Here is a 12,055-nt window from a genome sequence, read left to right as displayed (position 1 = left end):
GAAAATAAGTAATATTATTATTTCTATTGTTCATTTGATTATCCATAACAATAATGTATTTTTCTTTCATGCATTGTTATGTATAAAAAATCTCAAAAAATTCATATATATAAATAATTTAAGGAAAATAAATCATAGATCAGTTTCTGAAACTGTGATGGCACATTCTATAGATCATCTAATATTAAGCTGCATATTGAAAATATTTATGATTTACTTATCTCTATTATGTCAAAGGGCTCACTAAACTATTAATTTAGCCTAAAATGGTACCCCATGTTTTTGACATGAGAAGATAAAAGTCCATTCTCAGAAAGTATCACCGCAAAATGAAACTGTTCTTCCTTAGTTCATTTAGCAACATCATGCAATAGCATATAATTTACGTTTCCTTGCTTTCTTTGAGAGTCAAGATAAAACCGTATATATTGTTAATGTCAAATAAAAAATTGTAGAAAATATAGCCAAATGGTCAAGGAAGATGCTATTAGAAGCTATCGTAATAGAGAAAATGTCCAGAACTAAGTCTGAACTCAATTCTGCTAAAAGCTAAAGTGGCAGAGCTTGAATGAAGGAATCATAGTTCATCTGTGTTTGTTGCTGATTTTGAGTTTTGTTGAAGAGTCACTTACATTATTTTCTTGATGAGAAGTGCTAACATTAATGCAAATTAAATGAGATATTCTTTTTTAGATTTTATTTTCAGAAATATTTCATGTAGCTTCATCATAATTTTTAACATACTCAAAATTTTTCAAATAATATGAGAGGACATGATCAGAAGTATCATGAAATTGCTGGAGAACTTTAGCTCAGTAGAGTTAAGTGGTCAAATGTTAGTCTATACCACACAAAATTCCTGAGCACAATTAACATAAAATATAGTTTTTCTAAAACTATATTTAGAAAATAATTTAAAATATCCTTTTTCTTATATTCCTATAATCTGAGGAAAAATAAGATTCTATAATATAAACTAAAACATTAGAGTTAAGAATAATGAAAACATTATTTTTAAAAGCAGCTATGAAACTATTTGGAGGTAGAAATGGGAATTAAAGGCTTAAATTCAAACAAAAGTGAAATCTAACTTTTAAAGCCATATGTGGACAATTCAGGCAGAAAAAAAATTACTAAATTAAATATAGTAGTAAGGGCAACTAATTGAGGGTACATCAAAATATTACTGAAAGAAATCACAAAGAAACAGAAAAAGGAATTAGTTTTCCTTGAAAACTAAAATCACTGAACAATTTATTGAGAAAAGTAAAAGAGAAAGATCATGCCCATTGGAAAATATTCTGCTGATATAAATGTACTGAATTAAATGCAAATAAAAAAACATATTAAAAGACAATTACACCCATGTCCATAGCAGCACAGTTTATAATAGGTAAATCCCAGAAACAATACAAATGTCCTTCAATGAATGAAAGCATAAAGAAGATGTATTTTTTAATAAACATTGGAATATTACTCGGCCATAAAGAAGGACAATTTTGAAACATTTATAGCTAAATGTGTGCACTTAGAAACCATATTAATAAGGGAAATATATGACGCATGTGTAAATATCACTGATTTAAGCTGAAAATGTAAAAAAGGACCAAAATATATGATAGATATTGTGAAATAGGAACAAAAGTTTCAAATGGGGAGGGGTACTAACAATGGGGCGGAATGGAAAAGGAAAAATAAATGACAAAAGATAAATAAAATAGAAGCAGAACTTCATTAATAAGGATGGGAAGAAATGTTGAAGGCAGGGGAGGGGAATGGAAAAACAAATACTAAAATATTTCGTATACAGGTACCAATTCCCTACGATGAATTTGATCATTATTTATACTTAAAATGTACCAGTAAACTTCATTGAAAATAAAAAGGATAATAATTTTAATTAAAGTTTATGAAATAGTATAAATATTTGAATCAAAACATCATTTATTAGAAATAAAAGCTTAAGGGCCAAGGATTTAGCTCAGTGGTTCCACCTCCTGCCTTGCAAGAGCAAGGACCTGAGTTAGATAAATAAATAAATAAAGCCTAAAAGAAAATGTAAAGATAGAAAAGCACACCCTTCTTTACATTAACATAATAAAAATTAAAAACAAAGCAAGGGAACCTATATCTTAATAAAATATATATTTTAATCAATATAATTGTTCATATATAATTGAGATCCATACTTTTGTGTTCCATCTTTAGAATTTAATAAATTCACCCTTTTACAACTATGAAGTGCCTATCTTTATTTCTAATATAGTTCATCAGAACACCTATTTTGTGTGATATTAATAAAGTCTTATTTTGAGTTTAAATTTTTATAATATACATAATATACACACACACACACACAATTGTTTTCACTTTTAACTTTTCAAGTAATTTTCTTTAAATTACACTCAGGTGGGTGTAGTGGTGCATGCCTGTAATCCCAGCACTCGTGAGGCTGAGGCAAGAGTATCACTGTGAGTTCGAGCCCAGCCTGCGCTACATAGTGAGTTCCAGATCAGTCTCAACTGCATAGTGAGATCCTGTTTCAACACCCCCCATTACACTCTTTAGTCAGCAATTCGTAATGTAAAATGAAATTATTTAAATGATAATGATTATGCAGAAATACCAGAAATCCAAGATAGAAAAATAAATATGTAACTCATATTTTCAAAATAGACAATAGAAATTAAATTCATAGAGAATAACCTAATTAGAAGTTTTAAATCTGAAAGAAACAAGAGGTCAGGAACTGACTTTCCAGTTGAGAGTGTTTTTCAAGGAATTCAGGGAAAGAGAAGCAAGACAGGGAATGGCTGGCTTTCTTGTGTGGGGCTCACAAGTCTCAAGTGAAAAATATCAGCTTTACCTGTATGTTCAATCCATCCTTTATTTTGATTAGCAAATTATTTATAATTTGGGATTCTAGTGTAGAAGCAAACACTGTGTGTGTGTGTGTGTGTGTGTGTGTGTGTGTGTGTGTATTTCTGATTTATTTTACTTAACATTACAGTGGTCTCAGGGTGCTTTTTCTTTTTTTTTTTTTTTTTTTTTTTTTTTTTTTTTTTTTCTTTTTTTTTTTTTTTTTTTGGTAAGGATGGAGGAGGGACAAACAAGTCCACATGATGAATGAAATCTTTATGTACTGTAAACAGGTACTAGTGAAAATAAATGGAAAAATACACATTTCAATTTCAGTGACTTAGCACAACTTTGTCTCAAAGTAGAAATGAAAAAAAGAGGTTGGGATATAGCTCACTAGAAAGTCCTGGGTTTAGTCCCCCAGACCACCTAAACAAATAAACAAGCAAAACGGCACTACACAGTCTGCTTTCACTCCCTGCCTGTTAATTAAAAAACTGGATAATTTGCTTCACATACTTATCCACAGCCTGAGTTTTATATATTTCATTCCTAATTGTCATTTAATATTTAATATGATATGCCTTGAATTTCCTATATTTTGGTAATTTAAAAATTGTATAATCTGATGTAACTTTGCTTTTCTGAGTGAGCAATTTCATAGTTAGGTTTGTGATTGTCTCCTGTTCATCATATCACTGGTCCCTGAGTTTCACTGCCTAGATAATAGAAATTGTTTTCCATACTTTCAGTGTACTTACTTTTGAGTCCGAGAAACAGAATTTCTGTATGACAACATGAAATCTTTCAATGTATTTTGAAATTCACTTCCAACCATTATGAACAATTTAGTATTTTCAGCAGCAGTGAATGAATATTCATCACTCCCCACAAAAAATAAAATAGAGTGTGCTTTGAATCTTTTCAAATTTGATAGGTAAGAAAGTTGATGCTTACATATTTTTTATTCCCCCTCATTTATTTTTTAAACAGCACTTGAGTATTATGATTTTAATGTCTTGTAATTTGAGATAAATTTAGGTTGAAATAATTAAATTCATGGGGTTGTGCGGCCCTCCAGAAATTAATTTCTTAATTTGTATTTCTCTAATGAAAATTTAATTGTTAATCATATAACTAACAACTATCTGTACGTCTTTCTTGGTATACCAGTCTGCCTTTTATTGAATTGCTGGAATTTTTTTTTATTTTTTTCTCATTGAGTTTATTGGTACATTTTAGGTATACAGCACAGTTACATTCATCATTGGGATCTTGTACCTTCATATGACAGATCTTGGTTCTCATTTTTTTCCCTTGTCCCTACCCTCCCTTCACCCCTCCTCCTTTCCCTATTTACAAATACTTTATTTCCATTTTTTTTTTATTTCCTTGTTTTTTCTTTTCCCTTATTTCCTTCCCCCTACCATTCCCACTTCCGCTACACCTTTAGCCCTTTTCTTCTTATTACACATGTTCAATTATACCATTAGGATCTTATGTACCATTATAGTTTTTCACACCAGAGAAGCTAGTCAGTATTTATACATTTGTGGCTTATTTATCTCACTTAGGAGTATATCCTTAGTATGTATCCATTTTCCTATGAGCGACTAATTTCTCATTCTTTATGGCTGAGTAGTATTCCATTTTATAGAAAAAAAAAACATTTTCTTTATCTAGTCTCCAACTGATGGGCAAATGGGCTGTTTCAAAGTTTTAGCTAGTACAAATTATGCAGCTATAAAAATAGGTGTGCACATATCAGTGTGATATGATTCTTTAATTCTTTTGGGAAGATACCCAGCAGAGAGATGGCTGGGTCAAATGGAGCCTCTAATCCTAGTTGTTTGAGGTATCTCTATATTGATTTCCACAGTGGCTGCACCAGTCTGCACTCCCACAAACAATGGAGAAGGGTTAGTTTCTCCTCACAACTCCTCCAACAATTGTTATTCTTTGATTTCTTGATAGCAGCCATTCTTTGTGGGGTGAGGTGGAATTTCAGTGTTGTTTTCATCTGCATCTCTCAAATGACCTGTGATGTAGAGCATTTTTTCATATATTTACTTGATGCTTTTACTTCTTTGTGTGAGAAATGTCTGTCCATTTCAGATTCCCTTTTTGGAATTGGGTCTTTATATTTGGGGGGCTGAGTTTTTTGAGATCTTTATGTATTCTAGATAATCATTCTTTGCCTGAGAAGAAGCTGGTGAAAATTTTTCCCACGTTGTAAGTTGTCTTTTAGTTCTGATGGTTTCTTTTGCAGTATATTTTTTAAATTTCACACTTCACTTAAACATTGCACATATTAACACCTATTTTTAATATAATTTATAATTTATTTGCCATTAGTAAAGATAGAATTCCCTAAAGTGTTTTTTAATGTTTAAGTCCAAGCCAACATTTGTTTGTTGTTGTTGTTTTTTAATAAACTGAATTTGTATTGGTTCATTTTATATACACAATACAGTTACATTCTTCATGGTTATCTTGTAACTTTATAAGACTTATCTTGGTTCCTATTTTATCCCACTCCCCCAGCTCCCTTCCCCCTCCACTCTTCCCTATTTGAAAATCTTTGTTTCCATTTTCTTTCTTTTCTCTTCCCTTTTTACCTTTCCCCTACTGCTCATATTTGCCAAATATTTTTAGAACTTTTCTTCCTATTACAAAATATCTATCATATATTTTGACCCTTATTTGCACTTTTAGGTTATCACAACAGAAAAACTATATGGATAAAGAAGATGTGGGCTTTTTAAATATAAAATGGAGTGCTATTCAGTCATAAAGAATGAGAAAACTAGAGACATTTATAGCTAAATACTATCATTGTTATTGCTTTTTGTATTGTTTTCTGAGATAGGGTCTCATATGTAGTTCAGACTGGTCTTGAACTCAGGACAGTGGAACTCCTGCCTCAGCTTCCCAAGTGCTGGGATATAAAAGAGTGTGACCATGGTGGACACATTTTTAATATAGTCATTAATAGTACTTGGCAAGTGGATTTTGAATCACTTAGGTAAGATTCCTACAACTTTTCTTGTTGATAAAATTTTATAGGGATCATATTGCTTTTATAAATTATTTTTTGTAAGATGAGTATCTTTACACTATTATGTAATTGTATACCAGAACATTAAAGATATTTCTATCTATTTAATTGCATTTATCTGTCTTTGACAACTATCATTAAGGATTTTCAAAGATGATTTAGTACATATTTTGATATATTTTTATATTAAAGAGCTTTTACCTTATTTTATTCTTTTACATATTTGATGTCCTGGTTTTTCATATTATTGCTAAAATAAAGTGTGCTCTTTATATGCGACTTATAACTAAGCTTTGTAATTTTACATGTTAATGTATTGACTTTTTAGTGTTAATTTCATAGGCTCATACATTATTAAATTTTTATGTTTATTTCAGTAATTTCTGCATTAGTTCTTTGGAATTATAAAATAGAAATATATAAAAGCTTCACGAATTTGGGTGTCATCTTTGAGCAGGGGCCATGCTAATCTTCTCTGTATCATTCCAATTTTAGTATACATGTTGCCAAAGCGAGCACCATATTTTCTTCGTTACTGATAATTTTATCTAGTCTTTTTCAATTACTATCTGTTGCAGTGTTCTCTAACAATACAAATTAATAAATATAAATAATAATAATAATAAAAATGAAAGAGTAAGCATAGTCTTCTTGTTTATTTTTGTTTTGTTTTTTGATCCTGGCGATCGAACTTGGATCTTTGCTTTTGCAAGGCAGGCACGGGAGCCACTGCGCTGAATCCCCTACCAGCATAGTCTTCTTGCTCTTGATTTTAAAGGAAGTCTTCTGTTTTTGCTCAAACTAAGCAAAATTCAGATTTAGAGTGAATCTATATTTGTTTATATTCTACGAAAAATGTGTACATCAGGAGAAGAAAAACTTGTATAAACAGTTTAATATTAAATTTAATGAGACATGAGATTAATACAAGTTACCTTTGACCTCTACAATTATAAGAGGTGCTCATAGTTGTGGCCATTACCTTCCAGATATTTATTAATATAGTGAACTGTTAAAATGTGTCTATATTTTTTGGCAGATTCTCTAGATAGATGATAGTTAGACAGAGATATAATTAGATATAATAGATATAGTTAGATATAGATAGATAGATATAGATATTTCCAGTAATATCTCAATTACAGAGATGTGCATATATAATATTTGTTTATATGTTTGAATGCATATATGTATATGTATGTTATAGACAACCAAAAAGATATACATAAGTAGAACTCAAACAATGCAATATTAAAGACTATATATGAGCTATATCTAATAGCTTAAAATCATACTACTAAATACATAAATAGGTACATAGAGGATAGATAAATAGATACACAGATGTCTTATTCTTTATCAGCAAATATAATTTATTTCGCTAAACATGTTAAATTTCCATTCTTAAATATCTTCAGAATTTTATTTAAATATGGAATACAATAAGTAATAAGAAAGTGCAACAACCATGTTATGAGTTTACTAAACAATATGCCATTCTTAAATGCTATTTTCACATAAGCCCTTTCTGTGTTGAAATGACACTTTTAAAATCTTATTATCTGATTCTTTGCCTATTAAGCAACAAAAGACACCATATCCCAGTGGCCTACATAGAGCACATGATCTCTGTGAGTGGCTGGCTGGAGGATATGGTATCATTTGTGATAAGTGAAAGGGAGCAGGGCAAGGTAATGGAACACACACAGGATGTAACTTTGACTTTCAGAGTAAAAAACTTTGTGTAATTTATTTTGCCTGCTTTCTCCTTCCCCATTTCCCATTCTAATTATCTCCCTTATTCAGCTCCTTTTACTTTTCTCAGCCTCTGGCAAAGTGGCACATAAGAATGATTCCTCAGAGGCAGACACTCATGCTCATCCCTGTATTGCCCAACAGTCCTTCTAAATTTTGTGCCTTTAATTCCCATAACACATCACCCTTACAATAGCAGATGGTGACCCTGAAATGATAAGTAGAAGCAAAATGTCCCAGTTGCTTATGGTAACTTTACTTGCCCAAGGTCAGAACAACTCAGTTATCTGTTTAGAAATCCCTGAAGAGGAATTGTACCAATTGTCCCTTTCTTGTGAATGAGTCTGAAACTCCAAATGCCTTGTGAAATGGGCACTATGAATTTGAAATACAAATCATCTTCATGGCAGTAGGATTTTTAATCTAAGGACTAGACTGAGCATTTTAAAGACTATAAAGCAAGTGGAGATTTATGTGAGTAAAATGAACTCAAAAGAATGTACATTGCAGGTCCTGTGGAGTTTGGTCAGATTTCTCCAAAAATAGAAAATGCAAGTGGATGAAATTGTGAGAGGAAGTGGATAAATAGAAATCAACCTAGAAGAGTAGCCAGTGAGACAGATGGAACCATCATACTAATCAAGGTTAGGGCTTGAACTCTCACATAGAAAATTATTAATTATTATGAATGACATCATTACCTAATGAAAAGTGGTCACTATCCAATTAGTAAGCAGTTATACTGCTAGTGTTCCTAATTAATAATATTTGACATTCTGTTTTTCAAGTATAAAGTCCCGTATTTTTATGATGTTGAATAATCTGAAGCTATAAAATGCTATGATTCTTAATCCACAGCCTTATCTGAGACAAATAGCTGATGGGATCTTTTCAATCATTTTAAAGGCAGTTAATAATTGCAAACATAGTATGAGACATGGATTTCTCAGTTATTCATTTAATGCTCTTAAACACAGATATTCCAACTATTTTATTATTAGGTATAGGAAGTATTTGAATTTTAATAATGTATGATTATTATCTTTCAGTCCCATGAATAATATATTAAAATAGGGATTTTAAAATCATAATATTGACTTGCAAACCCATTATCTTTCCAGTATAAAAATCATCTTTCTTTCCATTTCACACACCATTCAAATGTATGTGTAAAGTATTTATTATAATAAAGACAAAACTTTATTTGTTGCCAGTTCTTAGGCCTTTGGTGGGAAGAACGGTCAACTCTAAATTATCTCAAGGCTATATTTAATACTTTAAATGGACACAGTAAAACAATAAAATATGGCATCTAAATAAGAACATATGGATATTTAATGGGATTTTTGAAAAGTAAAAGTAGGACATTTAGTTGATAGATTGAAATGAATGAACAGTATTGAAGAAATATACAGTTAATATTTATGTATTATAAACATATATGTGCTTTATATATAATCATAGTAAAAAAACTAATTTTCATTAATCCCTGTCAAAAGACTCTCTCTTGCTTTTTTTTTTTTTTTTTTTTGAGATCAAATTCATGACCTTGCGCTTGCAAGGCAGGCATGGTGCCACTGAGCTAAATCCCCCGCCTCTCTTGCTTTGAACAAACATTGTTCCTGCCACTTTCTGAAGCAGTAATGGAAGTCTTCTTTTGAATCTTTTGGAGTTGTGATTACAAATATAGTGAATGCTACTGCCAAGTGAATCAAACTTAAACAGAGGCTCTGAAAAAAATAATGTGTGTCTTTATCCTCCTTATTTACCATTTCTGGCACTGTACAACTTACAGCTGTTCCCAAAATCACCAAGAAAGGTAAATAATGAAATACTACAAGCAAATCGAGAAAAGAAACAAATCACATGCGAAAGAAAAGCCCATCAGAATCATGAGATGTTTCAACACAAACTCTGAAGTCAAGGAGAGCCTGGAGTGAAGTATTTCAAGCCCTAAATGAAAGTAACCTACAACCTAGACTGATGTATCCTGCAAAACTTTCTTTCAAAACTGATGTGGAAATAAGATACTTCCATGACAAAAAAAAAAACTAAGAAATTTCATAAATTCCAAACCAGCACTCCAAACAATTCTAAATATCATAGAAAAAGGCAATGAAGATCAAAACTCCATGAGGCCCAACAGAAAAAAATCCATCAGGTAAGGTAATAAATTTAAAAAAGAAAGGGAAAAGTGAAAAAGAACCAACACCAAGAAAATAACATGATGATGATGTCAATACATATCAGGTATAAACATCAATGTTAATGGCCTCAAATCACCAATCAAAAGGAATAGACTGGCAGAATGGATTAAGAAACAAAATCCAACAATATGTTATATGCAAGAAACAAGCTCAAATAAACCACCTAATGCTGAATCTTAAGCTTCTAGAAAGAGAAAGCAAGACAAACCCGAAGGTCATACAAGGAAGGAAATTAAAATCAGAGCAGAAGTCAGTGCAATGGAGTCTAAGAGAATGAAAAAAAAAAATCAACAAATAAAAGAGCTGGTTTTTTGAAAGAATAAATAAACCCTTAGCCAAACTTATCAAAAAAAAAAAAAAGAAAGAAAGAAAAGTTTCATATCCATGCAATTAGAAACAAAAGATTTGAAGTCACAACAGATCCAGGGGAAATGCAGAGGATCATCAATATCTATCTTAAGAAACTGTACTCTAATAAAATGGAAAATATAGAAAATACTGGACAGATTTATAAACACATATGAATTACCAAAGCTGAATGAAGAAGATTTAAAAAATCTATACACCCCAATTGTAATCAGTGAAATTGAAAACATAATTAAAAATTTACCAAAAAAGAAAAGCTCCGGACCTGATGGCTCTACTGCTGAATTCAACAAAACATTGTGAGAGAAACTACTGCCACTACTTTTGAAACTTTTCAGTGAAATTGAAAGGGAAGCAATACTTTCAAATTCATTCCTAGAAGCAAGTGCTGCATTTATTCCAAAACCAGGGAAAGACCCAACCAAGAAGGACAACTACAGGCCAACCTCATTAATGAACATAGATGCAAAAATCCTCAATAAGATACTGACTAAGAGAATGCAGAGCATCATCAAAAAGATCATACACTTTGAACAAGTTGGATTTATACCAGGGATGCAAGGATGGTACAACTTATGTAAATCAATAAATGCAATACACTATATTAACAGAGTCAAGGACAAAAGCCTATGATCATCTCAAGAGATACAGAAAAAGGATTTAACAAAATGCAACACCCTCCAGAGAAACTATTCAGTAGTTACACATGTGTGACTCATTTATTTCATTTATGACCTCATTATTCATATATTCTCCTATGAATGACTCTAAATTCTCATTCTTTATGGCTGAGTAGTATTCTATTTTATAGAAAAGAAAAGGGCTAAAGGTGTGGGGGAAATGGGAAGGGTGGGGGGAATAAGTGAAAATAAAACAATGACAAAATGAAAAAAATGGAAATAAACCTTTTGTAAATAGGAAAGGGAGGAGGGGGCGAAGGGAGGTCAGGAATTTATGAATTTCTTCAGTTTTTCTTTGTCATGGGAGTATCTTATTTCTCCATTGATTTTGAAAGATAATTTTCAGAATACATCAATCTGTGTTGGCAGTCTTTTTCTTTCAGGACCTGAAAAACTTCACCCCAAACTTTCTTTGACTTGCATGTTTTCACTGAGAAGTCTGCTGTGGTTCTGATTTGCTTTCCTTTATAGGTGATTTGTTTCTTTTCTGTAACAGCTTTTAATATTTTTCTTGTGTGCTGAATTTCTGGAATCTTGATAATTATATGCCTTGGTGTAGATTCATTTTGGTCATGCTTAACTGGAGTTCAATATGCTTGACTTATTTGTATGTCAATTTTTTTTCCTTGTTTTGGAAATTTTCTGCCATTATTCCTATGAACAGTTTTTTTTTATGACATTTGTACTGTCTCCCACTTTTCTTTTGACTCCAGTTAATCTCATGTTGTTCCTCTTTGCATCATATTGCAAATGTTGGGTTGATTTTTCATGGTCTCTTACTATTTTTAAGATATCTTTCTTTTCATAGTCACTAATCATACTCCTATCTTATAGATGTGATATTCTACCCTTGCCTTCATTCATTTGGTTGCATATGCTTTCAATAGTTTCCTGTATCTTTGAATGTGTTACATGAATTCCATTTTTTCCTATGTTGAGCATTCACAATTTCTATCATTCTCCTAACTCTTCTAGCTTTTATCTAGGTACTCTACATTCATTGAGCATGTCTATCATTTTGATCATTATTTCTCTATTTCCTGAGAGATTATGTTCTCTATAACTTCATGCATCTGTTTGTTTTCTTGTTTGTTTGCTTTTTTACTCTTTTTTTTTTTTTTTTTTTTTTT

The 12,055-nt window shown here is 31.2% G+C and overlaps 1 non-coding gene across 1 annotated transcript; it reads right to left on the bottom strand.

The window, feature by feature from the left end:
* Positions 1–6,329: 6,329 nt before the first annotated feature.
* Positions 6,330–6,436, bottom strand: LOC117284643. Its single transcript, XR_004515741.1, has one exon. It is a non-coding gene; the product is annotated as a U6 spliceosomal RNA (small nuclear RNA).
* Between the last annotated feature and the right edge of the window lie 5,619 nt (positions 6,437–12,055).

Source organism: Fukomys damarensis, unplaced genomic scaffold (assembly GCF_012274545.1).
Source record: "Fukomys damarensis isolate Sample0158 unplaced genomic scaffold, DMR_v1.0_HiC HiC_scaffold_38, whole genome shotgun sequence".
Taxonomy (NCBI): domain Eukaryota; kingdom Metazoa; phylum Chordata; class Mammalia; order Rodentia; family Bathyergidae; genus Fukomys; species Fukomys damarensis.
The sequence above is the reverse complement of the archived record's forward strand: the minus strand, read 5'-3'. Positions and strand labels throughout refer to the sequence as shown.